The following is a 17,824-nucleotide window of genomic DNA, read 5'->3' as shown; positions in this document are numbered from 1 at the left end:
CAAGAAACTAAAAGATTCAATTGCAAAATCTAAAGATATACCTTCCTACATTCACCTCCCCGGAAACGGCGCCAAAAAAGAGCTTGATGTCTACAACGCAACTTTATTCTTGTAGACTCGTGTCGGGCCCCCAAGCGCAGAGTTTTGTAGGACAGTAGCAATTTTCCTTCAAGTGAATGACCTAAGGTTTATCAATACGTGGGAGGCGTAGGATGAAGATAGTCTCTCTCAAACGACCCTGCAACCAAATACAAGAAATCTCTTATGTCCCCAACACACCCAATACAATGGCACTAGTTCGGTGAAGAGATGGTGATAAAAGTGTAATATTGATGGTAGAAATATATTTTTATAATCTGAATAAATAAAAACAGCAAGGTAGCAAATAGTAAACGGGCACAAAAACGGTATTGCAATGCTTAAAAACACGGCCTAGGGTCCGTATTTTCGCTAGTGCAATCTCTCAACAATGCTAACATAGTTGGATCATATGATTATCCCTCAAAGTGCAATAAAGAATCACTCCTGAGTTCTTATTAGCGGAGAACAAAAGATAGAAAATGTTTGTAGGGTACGAAACCTCCTCAAAGCTATTCTTTCTGTTCGATCTATCCTAGAGTTCGTACTAAAATAACGCAAGCTATTCTTTCCGATTGATCTAATCAAGAGTTCGTACTAAAATAATACCAAAGCAAATTCCTATTCATAATACTCAATCCACACAGGGAACTACAAAGAGACCCCAAAGTTTCTATCGGAGAAAAGATAATAAAAATGTGCATCAACCCCTATGCATAGATTACCCCAATGTCACCTCGGGAATCCACAAGTTGAGTGCCATAACATACGTCAAGTGAATCAATATGATACCCCAATTGCTACCTCAAGTATTCATACCGCAAGACATACATCATGTGTTCTCATCTCTGAATATTCAATCCGACAACACAAAACTTCAAAGGGTAAAGATACAATTCTTCACAACAAGAGTATAGAGGGGAGAAATATCATATGATCCATCTATATTAAAAAGCCCATGATATAGATCACGAGAGAGAGAGAGAGAGATTAAACACATAGCTACTGGTACAAACCCTCTGCCTCGAGGGTGGACTACTCCCTCCTCATCGTGGTGGCCGCCGGGATGATGAAGATGGCCACCGGAGATGATTCCCCCCCTCCAGCAGGGTGCCGGAACAGGGTCTAGATTGGTTTTCGGTGGCTACAAAGCCTTGCGGCGGCGAAACTTCTGATCTAGATTAATCCCGAAGGGTTTCGAAATATTTGGGAATTTATAGTGCAAAGAGGGGGTGCGGGAGGCCACCGAGGTGGGCACAACCCACCTGGGCGCGCCTGGGCCCCCAGGCGCGCCATAGTGGGTTGTGCCCCCCTCGGGGCACCCCCCAGGTGCTGCTCTGGTCCATCGGGAGTCTTCTGGCTTATAAAAAATCCACAAAAAGTTTCGCGGTGTTTGGACTCCGTTTGATATTGATTTCCTGCGATGTAAAAAACAAGCAAAAAACAGCAACTGGCACTGGGCACTGGGTCAATAGGTTAGTCCCAAAAAATAATATAAAGTTGCTATAAAATGATTGCAAAACATCCAAGAATGATAATATATTAGCATGAATACTTCATAAATTATAGATACGTTGGAGACGTATCAGAGGGATGCACCAGGGGCAAGGGTTGCAGCTCCCATGCGCCTCCCCACTATATATAGGGGTGGAGGGGGCTGGTTTCTTGCCCTCCAAGTCCATTGGGGCGTTGGCAAAGGTGGGAGGAAAGAAATCCCATCCTTTCCCTTCCCCACCGATTGTTATCCCCCCTTTTTAGGGATCTTGATCTTATCCCTTCAGGATATGATCTTATTCCTTCTAAGGGGGGATCTTGGCGCGCCTTGACTAGGGGTGCGGGGCCTTGCCCCCACTACCCACGTTCATGTGGGTCCCCTCATGTAGGTGAGCCCCACTCTGGAACCTTCTAGAACCTTCCCGGTCAAATACCGAAAAATCCAGAACATTTTCCGGTGGCCAAAATAGGACTTCCCATATATAAATCTTTACCTCTGGACCATTCCGGAACTCCTCGTGACGTCCGAGATCTCATCCGAGACTCCGAACAACTTCCGGTAACCACATACAATTCCCATTACAACTCTAGCGTCACCAAACCTTAAGTATGTAGACCCTACGGGTTCGGGAACCATGCAGACATGACCGAGATGCCTCTCCGGCCAATAACCAATAGCGGGATCTGGATACCCATATTGGCTCCCACATGTTCCACGATGGTCTCATCGGATGAACCATGATGTCGGGGATTCAATCAATCCCGTATACAATTCCCTTTGTCCATCGGTATGTTACTTGCCCGAGATTCGATCGTCGGTATCCCTATACCTTGTTCAATCTCGTTACCGACAAGTCTCTTTACTCGTTCCGTAACGCATGATCCCGTGGCTAACTCCTTAGTCACATTGAGATCATTATGATGATGCATTACCGAGTGGGCCCAGAGATACCTCTCTTTCACACGAGTGACAAATCCCAGTCTCTATTCGTGCCAACCCAACAGACACTTTTAGAGATACCTGTAGTGCACCTTTATAGCCACCCAGTTACGTTGTGACGTTTGATACACCCAAAGCATTCCTACGGTATCCGGGAGTTGCACAATCTCATGGTCTAAGGACATGATACTTGACATTAGAAAAGCTCTAGCAAACGAACTACGCGATCTTGTGCTATGCTTAGGATTGGGTCTTGTCAAACACATCATTCTCCTAATGATGTGATCCCGTTATCAACGACATCCAATGTCGATGGTCAGGAAACCACAACCATCTATTGATCAACGAGCTAGTCAACTAGAGGCTCACTAGGGACATGTTGTGGTCTATGTATTCACACATGTATTATGGTTTCCGGTTAATACAATTATAGCATGAACAATAGACAATTATCATGAACAAGGAAATATAATAATAACTATTTTATTATTGCCTCTAGGGCATATTTCCAATAGTGTAGCATAGCTATCTCTGTTGTAGCCCTTTCTGATCCAGAATTCTAGCTACCGGCAATCTCCCTCTTCATGTCAAACTTGCAAAATAAGAGAGAAAAGACATAAGAATTGTATCATAAAGTGAAGTAATGACCCAAACATAATAAATAACAGTAGGAACACATGATACAAAATGGGCATATCAGTTCCTTGGTCGCACCTATAGCATACACAGCGGCATCACCGATGTGATAGTGCTTGTCAACGAGGTACTCAACATACTCCAATTCCCAGTGCCACAAATTGCAAGACACCTAACCAAAATAAACATGCCTAGGTCACTTCAATCTTTGGATCCAACACTGAAGAGAAACAATATGGAACGGAAGTAAATCGAGAAGAACCACTAACCCCATGCTTCTGGCATTTGTGAAAGACCCATCCATCGTGTTTCTCGGTCGTGGAGACGTACACGTGCACCTTCTCCTTGCATGACAGGCAGTGGGCCAGCGGCAGCGCCAATGCTTGGCGGCGGACAACAGAGACAGACAAGCGAGAGAGAGAGAGAGAGAGAGAGAGAGAGAGAGAGAGAGAGGTAGAGAGAGAGAGGAGGTGGAGCGGAGTGAGAGGGGGTAGAAGAGGGGACCGCCGCGGGTTAGGGATTTGAGGATTTGGGGAATTTTGTTTTTTACAGGAAACCCCTCCATGCAAGATTGGCCAAATCAGAGAGGATTACGTGGCGGTCAACAGTTGGTCAAACCCACCGCGTACATGCTACAGTGACTGTATTGAGCGTATTCCAGAGTTTAGTGATCATATCATGCTTCTGTCGTAACTGTAGTGACCATGAGTGTATTTACCTCCCAATCCAATCCCAGAGGGGTCCAAGGAGCGCCGCTGACCACTCATCCCCTCAAGTCGAGCACCACACACTCATAGCATGCTCTGCGTGTCAGGTGCTTGCTTGGCTAGCTGCTTCTGACAGCCCGAGGGAGTAGAAAACTCTTTGTCTATCAAGCAACCTGAGTATCTGACTCTCGCTCGCTCCGCGTATGATCCATGATGAAAACCTGCCGATGTGCCCGCCCGCTCCAGGAGCCTCAAGTGGCATAGGCTGAGCATCATCGCTCGATCGGGTCGACTAATTAGCAAGCATCTCCAACGGCATGTCAGGTCATGCACGAAATAGAGTACTACATGCCTGTCGTCCTCTCCTCTGCGGAGCCCGGCGCTAGGTCTTGGTGTTTTTCCACATAGGTCGGTGCTCAGAATCGGCGTCTCCAGGGAATTCATTGCAAAAAATAATTCTTAGCCTGTACAACATATAGTATACAGTATGTGGATTGCTACAACGCCTACAATACGACCAGGAGTGGCTTCTTTCCCAGCCGGTCATTTAGCGGCTGGACGTTTGGCGGTTGCAACCTCAGCGGTTGAGATGGTCTTTTCTAATTGGACCTCATGTGGTTGAGACCTCATCGGCTAGGAGTAGTGTCTATTCATTTCCTTTGTTTGTTTTCTTTTTATGGGGTGGATGTACTTCTCACTTCCCTTTGAGTATGTAGATTTTTCTGTGTTGCGCCCCTCTTGCATTTCATTGTATGGATGTTATTTGTTGTTTCTTTAGAGTGCGTTGTTACACTAGAGCGGCTTATTGTTGACATGCTTCACAAGTTTGGCATGGATTAATGTTTGGTGTTTTCTTAATTTGTTGTTGGGTGTTTCTTTTATCATGAACCGTTGATGCTTACTCTTATGAGGGTCGTTCATTCGTGGACAACCTTTGCTCTTTTATCCTTGGTGTTCTTTTTTTTGCCATGGCATGGAGAGGAGTCCTTGTTTTTTATTTCCTGATTTTGGGTTGATGTGTTTTATTTCTTTGTGCTGATGTGTGGTAATGATCAGTTGTAGTTTCTTCATGGTGATATGATAAAATAGTATTGCCACTGATACACATGCCGCTGATGTTTATATGAGTAGGCCGATATTGATGCATGTCCATGCATTGAGTGCGGTAGGTTTTCCTGGTATATACAAATAAGGGTACCATAGTCCATCTGCGGAAGAGGCGCAACAAAGCATGCGAAATGCTTCTTGTACAAATGTCTAATCTAAATCTAAACATGTACATCAAACTGACAATGTGCCTCAAACTAAATTGCTACTTCCATTTGATATTAATTCATTTTAAATTCTTGACTAAAATCTCCAGTTCGGATTTATTAACCCTCATTTGTTCTTAATTTTCACAACCTCAAAAAACTAGGATGTTACATACACCATCTATTTTTCTATGTAGTTACTCACAACGCAAACAATCATACATTCTACAAACATATCTAAAGATATTTTTCATGTCATAGGTTGTATAGCTTCCTGGCAACATATTTATTGATCCTACCTAAAATGGTGCAAACATCAATACACGTCATAATTCATCTATAGAGAGACATGAAATATTTCACAAAACAAAATTTCAATGTATCATAACACAAATATGTTTTTAAGAGATATTAAATTTCATAACAAACAATTGATATTTAGTAATTTAATTGTGTTGATTACTATAATTAATCAAGTAATATAAAATTTTAGTATGTAAGTATATTTTTTGTAAAATCAAATTTAAAAAGTATAAAATTTTAGTACAATTGCCCAGGTTACTGCAAAAAATACATATGTTTGACTGCATCATGAAGATATGTCAGCTCAGCAGCCCTTGTGGCCCTCTAACCACCTTGTGAAACTGAATCTGGAGCTTCCGATGGTTAAGGCTGTACACCCAAATATTAGAGAATGTGAGTCGATACTCACATAATAGTTACCAGTCAAAGAACTCACATGCATGACACATTTCCAAACTCAGTCGTCTTCATGGATACTCCAAGAAAAAATTCCCTGACCAAACCGCCAGCCTCAAAGCATAACTTTGCATTGCCACAAAGCCCGTCCGCTATCCAGAACATGCCTGATATATACATCAAAAAACGGATTGGCGCCAAGCCCAATAGACCCACTCAGATAGGCGCAGCGATTCACAAGGTTGAATTCATCCTACAAAATTTACATGTCACTATGTCAGCATTGTATGCCATGCAACTCTACAGCAACACTGAACATTCAAACCTGTGAATTGTCATCAAGAGGTAGAATATATTGGCCTTTGCTTGAGTCTTGTAGTCGACATAGGCCTTGCCGTAGCTCAGAGTCGTCTCAACCTAGGCAAACAAAACAGCAAAATCATAAAGACAATGATCCACCAAAATACCATGAATACAAAGGAAGTACCAAGGGATCAGACTTCAAGTTCTCACCAACACCTAGTTGCTTATCACAAAGCAGAAGATCAACTTTCCAAATCCCATGGAAAGGCCTCTCCTCATAATCTCCAAACAGAACCTCTAAACAATTGACAAGGCAATCAGAACAAAATTAGACTTTAGCACGCATAGCAATATGAGCAGCAAAACCATAAACGAGCGACATGTTTTAGTATTGAACATCCACATCAAATATAACAAAACACAACAAAACATCAGCTAAAATCATAATGTACAATAGTTGCAAATCATAATATAGAACTAACTACATAGAATGAAATGGAATAAGAACAACCAACAACTACCAACATAAATAACAACATTCAAAGCAGTAAAAAGGTACTCTTACACTAACCTTTCGCCCTGGCCCAAAACCAACTTGAAAAAATGGGCAACCGAAGTTGAATGCATACATAGCAAAGAAAAACTTCACAGTCATGCATTGTTGGTTGAAGTTGAATGGGCAACCGAAGTGGAACGCATATATAGCAAAGTCCACCGCGCAAGCCATAGAGGAAGAAACTGGTGATCCAACAAAGAACCACCCAAGAAGGTTAGAAGAGGGTTTCTGGGAAAGAAGTGGGAGGAGAAGATGGTGAAGCGAGAAGGTGTGGTGAAGATGACAAAGAGGTTCGAAGACATCTTAATCAAGAAGGAGGAGACATACGTCAAGTGCTCGAACACCATGGGGGAAAAGAAGGCGGAGAGGTTCAAGGACATCTTGCCAAATAAGGAGGAGGCATACGTTAAGCACTCGAACATCAAGGAGGAAAAGAAGGCGGACAGGTTCGGTGACATCTTGACCAATAAGGATGCATATGTCAAACGCTCGGACATCAAGGAGGAAAAGAAGGCGGAGAAGTTCGAGGCCATCTTGACCAAGAAGGAGGAGCCATACGTCAAGCGCTCGGACATCAGGGAGGAAAAGAAGGCGGAGAGGTTCGAGGACATCTTGACCAAGAATGAGGAGGTATACGTCAAGCGCTAAGGTATCAAGGAGGAAAAGAAGGCAAAGAGGTTGGAGGACATCTTGACCAAGAAGGATGAGGCATACGTCAAGCGCTCCAATATCAAGAAGGCGGAGAAGCTCAAGGACATCTTGACCAAGAAGGAGGAGGCATAAGTTAAGTGCTTGGACATCAAGGAGGAAAAGAAGACAGAGAGGTTCTAGGACATCTTGACCAAGAAGGAGGAGGCACATGTCAAGCCCTTGGACATCCAAGAGGAAAAAAGGCGGAGAGGTTCGAGGACTTCTTGACCAAGAAGGAGGAGGCATACGTCAATGTACGAGATATGCCCTAGATGAAATAATAAATGTTATTGTTTATCTCCATGTTCGTAATTATGTTTATATTTTGTGTTATAACTGTTATGGTTCTCGAGTCTACAATAACCACCAGGCTCGGAGGGAAACTCATATGCACGTGTGGAATAATAAACGATAAATTGTATTCCAGTCATGCCTCTAAGACTAGCTCAAGTGTTGCATGATGATCCTGTTTTCCTGATCATGGGCATGACTATGCCAGCAAACTTTCAGGACATAATGTTAGAAGAACATTTGTGTTGAACCGACCCGATTTGATGCTATGCTATGAGATACATTCGTCTCAAGTTAATGGTTAATAACACAGAGAAATTTGATGTTTGCATAATTCCTTAGACCATGAGAGTATCGAGTTCCTTCGTACTTGCTTCGTGAACTTTGGGGTTTGTTAAACGTCATCTGTAACAGGGTGGCTATTACGGCGGCCTACGGGTTCACGGAAAAGTATGACAAGTAACTTGATAGCTCAAGATTGGGATTTGTTCCTCCGATGATGGAGAGATATTCTTAGGGACCTCCTAGTGTTATGGTATCCACCATCACCTGGCCAGACACAATGTGATTTGATCACTGGGATGCTGGAACGCGGAGACAAGAAAAGAGAACAATACCGGTAACAAGATAACTGGCATAGCGGACAAGTTGTTGATCCATGGGGATGCCGATAAGTCTTACCTCGGGTGTTTGTAACATATCGCGAAGCAACAGGAATAGCACATGACAAACTACAGGTTAACTCAAATATCCATTCGTGTGGGTATAGGGATCAATATGGGTGTCCACGGTTCTGCTATTTCTCATTGATCGGAAAGTGTTCTGATCATATCTATACTTCACGAACCTAGAGGGTCACACGCTTAAGGGTCATTTATCTACTGAATACTAGACAAGGAGTCTGAGAGAAAGTCATCGGAAAAGTTTCAGAGACAACAGAAGAGTTCCGGAGAGAACACCAGAATAGTTTCAGTAAAACCGAAAATTTATTTTGATTATACCATTAAGTCAAAATGGTTTTGGTACACGCCCGGAACTTTTTGAAGGGTGAAAAAATTGTTCTAGGAACTTCTGGAATTTTTCCGGAGAAAAAAAGGGGAAATGTTCCGGAGCTGCCAGAACCGCTTTTGTTGCTTTTCACTGATGAAAATCATTGATCTGAAAAGTTTCGGAACGCGTCCAGAATTATTTTAGCGGGTACTAGAAATGTAAGACCTACAGATTTTTTTCCAGTTTTAACTGCCGCGGAAAAATGTTTTCATGAATAATAAAAACGCCTTTTTGGTTGCTTTTCGGAAAGTCGCCTGTTTGGGCTTTGGCCAAAAGACCTTGGGGAAGACATGGGAAGGAGGGAACCCCTTTTCTGAGGACCCCACATGGTGTGGACGTCCAAGGAGGAGCTACTCCATGGAGCTCCACTTGCCTTCCCTTTATGCCCTTATGAAGGTGATACGTCTCCAACGTATCTATAATTTTTGATTGTTCCATGCTATTATATTATCCATCTAGGATGTTTTATATGCATTTATATGCTATTTTATATGATTTTTGGGACTAACCTATTAACCTAGAGCCCAGTGCCAGTTTCTGTTTTCTCCTTGTTTTTGAGTATCGCAGAAAAGGAATACCAAACGGAGTCCAATTGACGTGCCAACTTTTGATGATTTTTTATGGACCAAAAGAAGACCACGGAGCATCGGAGTTGGGCCAGAGGAGTCCCGGGCTGCCCACGAGGGTGGGGGGCGCTCCCACCCCCCAGGCACGTGGGCCTACCTCGTGGACAGCACAGAGACCCCCCCCTGACGTGAAACCTACGCCAAAAATTCCTATAAATACATAAACCTCCAGAAATAAACCTAGACCGGGAGTTCCGCCGCCGCAAGCCTCTGTAGCCACCGAAAACCAATCGGGACCCTGTTCCGGCACCCTGCCGGAGGGGGGAACCCTCACCTGTGGCCATCTTCATCATCCCGGCGCTCTCCATGGCGAGGAGGGAGTAGTTCACCCTCGGGGCTGAGGGTATGTACCAGTAGCTATGTGTTTGATCTCTCTCTCTCTCTCTCGTGCTCTTGATTCGGCATGATCTTGATGTATCGCGAGCTTTGTTTATTATAGTTGGATCTTAAGATGTTTCTCCCCCTCTACTCTCTTGTAATGGATTGAATTTTCCCTTTGAAGTTATCTTATCGGATTGAGTCTTTAAGGATTTGAGAACACTTGATGTATGTCTTGCATGTGCTTATCTGTGGTGACAATGGGATATCACGTGATCTACTTGATGTATATTTTGGTGATCAACTTGCGGGTTCAGTGAATTTATGCATAAGGGTTGGCACACGTTTTCGTCTTGACTCTCCGGTATAAAATTTGGGGCACTCTTTGAAGTTCTTTGTGTTGGTTGAATAGATGAATCTGAGATTGTGTGATGCATATCGTATAATCATACCCACGAATACTTGAGGTGACATTGGAGTATCTAGGTGACATTAGGGTTTTGGCTGATTTGTGTCTTAAGGTGTTATTCTAGTACGAACTCTATGATAGATCGAACGGAAAAAATAGCTTCGTGTTATTTTACTACGGACTCTTGAATAGATTGATCAGAAAGGATAACTTTGAGGTGGTTTCCTACCCTACAATAATCTCTTCGCTTGTTCTCCTATATTAGTGACTTGCGAGGTAATCTTTGTTGCATGTTGAGTGATAGTTATATGATCCAATTATGTTATTATTGTTGAGAGAACTTGCACTAGTGAAAGTATGAACCTTAGGCCTTGTTTCGAAGCATTGCAATACCGTTTACGCTCACATTTATCATTAGTTACCTTGCTGTTTTTATATTTTCAGATTATAAAAACCTATATCTACTATCCATATTGCACTTGTATTACCATCTCTTCGCCGAACTAGTGCACCTATACAATTTACCATTGTATTGGGTGTTTTGGGGACAGAAGAGACTCTTTGTTATTTGGTAGCAGGGTTGCTTGAGAGAGACCATCTTCATCCTACCCCTCCCACGGATTGATAAACCTTAGGTCATCCACTTGAGGGAAATTTGCTACTGTCATACAAACCTCTGCACTTGGAGGCCCAACAACGTCTACAAGGAGAAGGTTGTGTAGTAGACATCAACAGCAATACCGGCATCGAAGAGAATAACACTCCGAATAACGCCAAAGACCCTGAAGCCCCTGTAGAGCCAACATACGAACATGATGATTGGGAGGATGGGCTCATACAATATGCCATGCATGATCTGGCTTCTTCTCTCCCTCACATGAGATAGTTTCGTAGAGCCGAAAGGCTGTCTGGGTTCCAGTGGGAACTAGTTCTGGACGGCGAAGCCCTGCCGGATAGCTAACATCGTATGTGTGCAACCCTGTAGAGAGGTCGTAGGTTCAATATTTTTCCCGAGGGGTTATTCGAGGGTCCTCCTGAATGGCTGTCCGAGTGACCGTCCGAGTTTCGAGGGTCCTCCCGAAGGGCTATCCGTGACACCATCCGAGAGACTGTCAGACCGCCTCCCGAAGGGCTGTCAGTGGGGCAGACGAGGGAGAACATCCTCGCGGTTGGGAGGTTGTAAATCCTAGCAGCAGGGATCTGCACCGACGATCTACATCGACTGTACTTCCATTGTGCTACAAGTCGGTAACGATCAAGTCAAAAACCTGGTATGCATCTTCATAGTGGTCCTGGGCTGGTGCTTATGTCGGAATTTTTTGTTTTCTGATGCGTTACCCTACAGTCAACCGCTCGGACATTAAAGAAGAAAAGAAGGTAGAGATGTTCAATTTTTTTATCAATACGACTGAGAAGAAGCTTGCGCAGGAAGAGAAGAGGGCCATGATCGAAGAGAAGAAGGTCATGCTCGAGGAGATGAAGGCGATGCTCGATCAAAAGAAGGTGAAGATTGCAGTCGATGCGGCGGATGGCAAGATGTTGTCATTGAATGTGGTGTCTTTGGATGCCGCACAAAGATGATCGTGCAAGCCGTCCGCTACAAGATGTTGCAGCGGCAGAAAGATGAGTTGGAGGCGGTGGACAAGGAGGAGGAGGAAGCGGCGGTGAAGGAAGCGGAAGCTTCATACCCGGAGGCGACGGCACCTTGAGCGTGAGCGTGGAGGCTCAGATTATTAGTCCTGCAGGGCATAATTTTTTGCACAGACTGCCAGACTGATATTCTTTTGTGATCGGGCATGTAAAAACTTTAAGCATAATTGCCCCTTTTTGGTTATGATTGGGCATGTGGCCCGTACGTAGTTGGGGTGATCTGGTGGACGCTATGGATCGGACTTCATTTGAATTTGAAATTGCCCTTTATTGACGAACATATAGAGAATTATATTGGATGACCAGCTCCCACATTCATGCCCGTAGATTGGATGCCGGAGCAAATTGGCGGGTCGTTGGAGATGCCCTAAATGTGTTGTCTATTTTGTTCACCGACATGACACGGCGCAACTTTTTTTCTTCGAAATGGCAGTTGTACTGCATTTATTAAGAAGAAAAGAGTTGCTTAGTTAATTAGGGAAAACCGAGCGAAAACTAGATTGTCCAGTTAATTATGGAGAACCGGGCGAAAATCATCACAACTGCTGAGCAGCACACATAAGAAAGAGATAATTCTTTATTTAACACTATCTTCAATTTTGTTCCTCTATTTGATATTGCAAACCTTTTTCTTCCCAATGTAACACTAGGTCTAAATTTTATGCCCTTTCTGATACTTTCGTTTTTTGAGCTTTAACGGTGCTAAGCGACATATGAAAAGACCTTTTTGCCCTTTATGTGGTATGTGATCAAAATTTTAATAGTAGACGCTAATATTGAAAGAAAAATAGACATGTGCAGCTCGCTGTTGGACGTGCTTTTGTACGTGGCTTAACAAGAAAACTTATTTTTAAATATGAATAAATTTCAAGTGCACGTCCACCTCGCGTGTGTGTTTTAGTCATGGAAGTACTCCCTCCTTTCGTAAATACTTGTCTGAAAAATAGATGTATCTAGAATTATTTAATTATAGATACATTTATTTTTTGCATTTGTAGGACAAGTATTTTTGGACAAAGGGAGTATATAAGTGCTCCTACTTGCATGCTCTACATGCGTCCGCTAGTTGACATACTAATTACTATCTTGCACGTACATGCATGACAAGGATCTTTGCGTTCTTGTACTTGCTTGTGCTGAAGGCCAGGTCTAGAAATACGTAGCCGAATACCCACGCCGGACCGCTGGTGTACATGTATGTACCTAAATACTCATGTATCGGCCGGCCAGCCATACATGTATACGTATCCAAACAACGGCATACATGTTTGTGTATTTGTGTATCATTGGGCACATACCATATGTATCTAAATTAGAAGGGTTAGACGCGCTTTGCTGTATCGTTAGTGTTGAAGAATATATACTCATTTTGTTTAAAGTATAAGGTGTATTACTTTTTTGAAAAGTTCAACCTCTTTAAGTTTGATCAAATTTATAAAGAAATATATGAAAATTTGTAATATCAATTTGTTGTTATTAGATTCATAACGAAATGAATTTCCATAATTTTTTGACTTAATATTGTGGGTGTCGATATTTTTGGCTCTAAACTTGGTCAAAGTTAAAGAAATTTGACTTTCTAATCAACTAATAACCCTTGTATTTTGGAACTGGTGGAATATTTAGTTTGGCGGATGGGGGAGGCGATGGAGTTGTTTTATATTAATTTATAATGTGGTTATTTGATGGGCCTTTTATGGTGTAATTCTATGTTATGCGCTAATCAACTCATATTTGTGTGAAAACATTTCTGCGTCAGTGGCTACATGCACTATATTGGTGCTATAGTATCATCACATGGTGCTGTTTCTTTTTTCTAGGTGGTAAAAGGGTGCACGGGGTTGATACGTTTTTCTAGCCGGTTGGTGTTGATTGATTTAAAAAATCATCGGCCACACCAAAATCATAAATCAAATTCAAAGTTGAATATCTCAATCAAATAAAAAAGCTTTAAAATTAGGAAATATGATGAGTTAAAATAATTAAATCGAAGAGCTCCTTGAGAAATTATTGACCCGGTCAAAATCAGGTCACCAAGTTCTAAATTGAAGACCTCAATGAATTGAGGGGACTTAAAAATTATGAAGCATAGTGTATAGTGTATAGTATAAAGGAATTGAATAGAGCTTTAAAAAATTGTTGAATTGGTCAACTTGGAATTGGGTCACCTCAATTGATTGTGAGGCATTTTACCCTTAGGAAGCTTAGTGATATAGTAGAGATCCGTGCATACATGTATATGGTCAAATATCCATACTACTGTTTGTATACATATTCGCGTATTCGTGAGGCGGTGGCGCCCAGCTACACGTATACCAAAGGATGTGTACACAACTAGCTGGCTAGGAAAAATGCAAGGGATCCGTTTGGCTTGGACTTTGCCAAGGATCACGTGTTCGATTGCAAACACGTACAACGACTCAGGTACGTGCATGTGTGGCGGACCAATCTGTCGTTGGATCGTTAGAGGAACAGTGATATTCTTAGCACATCAGAGTTTAAGTCTTCGCTTTCAGTGGATGAGATGTTTTTGTCGATAACGAGATGTCTACAGTGACTTCGTAAATCTGAAGATGATATACCGACTTGGTCTCTTAAAGATGCTCATAGATGAGGATGTGTGTGCGTGCGTTCATAGAAATAAGTGTATGCGCATATGTATGAGCGTTTGCGTCTGTACTATGTTAAAATAGTTATCTGAATATTTTCTTTTGCATTTATTTTGTTTTGCAGCCGTGTTGATAAAAAATAGTTGACCGCCCAGTTTCATGATGCAGCCATGTCGGCGCTCACATAGCTGACTAGTTGTATGCGTGTGATGGGCGCCAGCGGAGGATGGGAACGAGTGGAGTTGGATCGGGGTAGCGAGCGAGTTCATATTATGTGAGGGGCAAGAGTGTCTTTACATGTAATTTAACAGTGTTGGATGAAAAAAATGATAAAAGTGTCGTAAAGCCATAAAATTTAGATTCAGTGTTAGATAAGGAAGTAAAACTTTTTCAGTGTCAAATAGGGAAGCAAGATTTAAAACAGTGCTATATAAGGAATTCTTTCCATAAGAAACCTCACGCACACCACTTCAAAGAGGGCCTCAGCAAGACAGCACGCAAGCGTCATCGTCATCACTCCTCCCCTAGAGGCATCATGGTCATCCCTACACTCTCAGCAAACGACTCCGACTTTGACGTAGGCGATCGTCGACTCAACCCACACTGTAGCAGGCACGTGAAGCTTGCATGAAGATCTGTGTCAAAAACTCAGCCACCTGCGGCAGCAGACAACGCAGCTCCGACTCCAATGAAGAACTCTGAAGGACAAAACCACGGACAGGTGGCGCCACAGAAGATCCGGAAATGGGCCTCCTGCAGCCAGTCATCGTATACCACAGGGCCCGCCGCCGCAGTTTTGACTCCACAGCAACAAACAAACCAAAGCGATACCGCGGACACGCCGGAGAAGAGCCGACTACTGCAACCATTGTCGCGTCACCGGCATCGCTCCCTGCACCTTGTTCAACTCTGCACATGTTTGCGTCCCTCGTTCCAATGAACCAATGGTTTTGGCAGGGTTCTTGTCCACGTGGCCTTTCTCTCTCTTCTTCGAGGTCCGTATCTCTCTCTCTCTATCATCTCTACTTGTAGGCGGTGGTCAGTGGTCCAACCAAGAAGACGAACCACCCAGCCAGAGCGCAACACCTAATGGAACGTACGTACGTAGTACATGCCTGTCGTCCTCTCCTTCGCGCAGCTTCCACTTCCACATAGGCTGGAGCTCCGTGTCCTCTTTCCTCGTGATTCTTGCCAATGTGTCCCATTGTAGATACTGTATGTTAGGGGAGAGTATGGTCAGAGATTACCATCACTTGATGATGATTCGCCTGATTGCCATGCATGGCATACAGGTTGACTGCATTTTGATTGCCGTGCAGGGTTGTACCCAGGTCCAGGTCCAGCTGACTTGATGGGGAGTTGGTTGGGTCACTCCTTTCTTTGTACTTCCTCCGTAAAAATATATATAAGAGCATTTAGATCATTATAAAGTATATTTCTTTACAGAAGGAGGGAGTAGTACTTGGAACTGTTTCAAACCAAGAGAAGAAGCTGCACGGTACCGTTCATCTGTTCCTGTGTCCTGGCTTGAGTAGAGTGGAGTGATTGGCGTCCCGAGGTTCCACCGCACCAGTCACCAGATCCCATTTGCCCATTTCCATGAGCGGCCGAGCTTCAAGTCGCTGTTCCTCACAAGGCCACTCCATGCAGCCGCTGGCTGAGGTGGCTGGGTATAGTGTCAACGTGTCCAGCGGGGTCGCTTGGACCACATATATATTGCTGACCCCGGCCGGAGAACTAAGCATATCATTTTCGGAAAATCAATTCGGCTCTTTTGATTTTTTTCAAATGTTGAAAAAATTGAATGAGTAGAACGAATAAATAGGGGGGGATCCAACGAAAACTCAAAACGGTGCCCGGGCTCATCTGCTCCCTCTCAGCAAAAAATTCAAAACAAATACTAGAAAAATTCAAAAAATTCTAATTTTTTTGTGGTGGTAGATAATTTGACGCGTGCGGTGCGTCCCAAAATTCAACTTATTTGGACATCTGAGTAGCTCTCGGCAAAAAAGACAAATCAGGGTCCAAACAGTGCGTGAACAGTAAACATTTTTATAGACCCTGATTTTGTCTTTTTTGCCGAGAGCTGCTCAGATGCTCAAATGAGTTGAATTTTGGGGCGCACCTCACGCGTCAAATTATCTACCACCACAAAAAAATTCCAAATTTTTTGAATTTTTCTAGTATTTGTTTTGAATTTTTTTCTAAGCGTGGGTGCAGCTGAGCCCGGGTGCACATTAGCCACACTCGGGGATCCAAGTGCTTTACATGTCGTGAATATGACAAGAGCACACCAAATGGGTAAGATGGCCACGGATTGTGCGGTATTGCACAATACGCAACAAAAAAAAAGTGAATGTGATGGTCATCATCTCGTATCCGGATGATGAGTGCAGAGCCTGAGGAGCTGTTTTTCAGTTAACTGATGAAATGAAGTTACACCACAAAACGGATTTAGAATTATTTCAGTTAAACTGACAGACTGGCTGACTGTTCCTGCTCAACATGAATTAAAGCTGGTCCCGCTACAAGAAACTTGGGGCGCTTTTGGTTACCCAAACCATTTTGTGGAGGTTGCATGGAAAAAATGAGTCAGACTGAGTATAGCCTGGTTGAGGAGATATAAGCCATAATACGATATTGGCATGTCGATTGGTTACCTAGGTTGTCTGCATCGTGAAAGCATTTTCTACCTGGTGTTCGGTTGCATAGATGCATCGTGATTAGGAGTTAACAACCACACTGAACAGAGAAGTTAAAGTAGAAGGGTCTGTTTAGGACACATCTAGATGTGATATAGTTATGTCACATCTAAGCTGATGTCTACTCTGTTTGTGGTCTATTTTTTTTTATCCTAGTTTTTTTTATTTCTTATTGCTACATTATATACTTGTAGGAGCTTAGATGTGACATCCTTAAAAAACATCTAAATGTGAATTAGACAAACTGATGTACATTACCACTACAACCGAAACCGAGTCTGATCTCTGGTGGCTCCTCCACCAGCTCACTGCCATTGTCACCGCCAGCGCGAGGGCTGTCACACACGTCCATGGCGCTTGCCTGTGCGCTCACCACCATAGCCATCCTTGTCGTCCTCCTCTTCTTCGTCCTTCTGCTACCCCTGGCCGCGCTGCCTGGAGCCACCGCGTTGACGGGGTTCGTGCCACTACATCCGTCAGTGGCAGGGCGTTCGCCTGCGGCCTCTGCCTGGGCGACCCCGCGCTGACAGACTGCCTGGTGTGCCTCACCACGGCCGCCAAGAAGCTCACTAATTGCGGCGCGAGCAGGCGCGTCAGCGTCTAGAGGAGCGAGGGCCGCTACCTGGCCTACGCCGACGACAACACCTCCTCTGCGCACGAGGACGCCCACAGTCATCTCCGTCGACGACGGCATGCCGGCCTCCAACCTCCACACATTGATCACATGTAGAGCTAGTGGTCTATGATTAGTGAAACAGAAAACGCACAACACGGAAAGCCGTGTCAAACAGCAAGGTGAAACTACTCCTCAAA

The sequence above is a fragment of the Triticum urartu genome, chromosome 1 (genome assembly GCF_003073215.2).
Source record: "Triticum urartu cultivar G1812 chromosome 1, Tu2.1, whole genome shotgun sequence".
In the NCBI taxonomy this organism is placed as follows: domain Eukaryota; kingdom Viridiplantae; phylum Streptophyta; class Magnoliopsida; order Poales; family Poaceae; genus Triticum; species Triticum urartu.
This window is presented reverse-complemented; position numbering follows the sequence as displayed.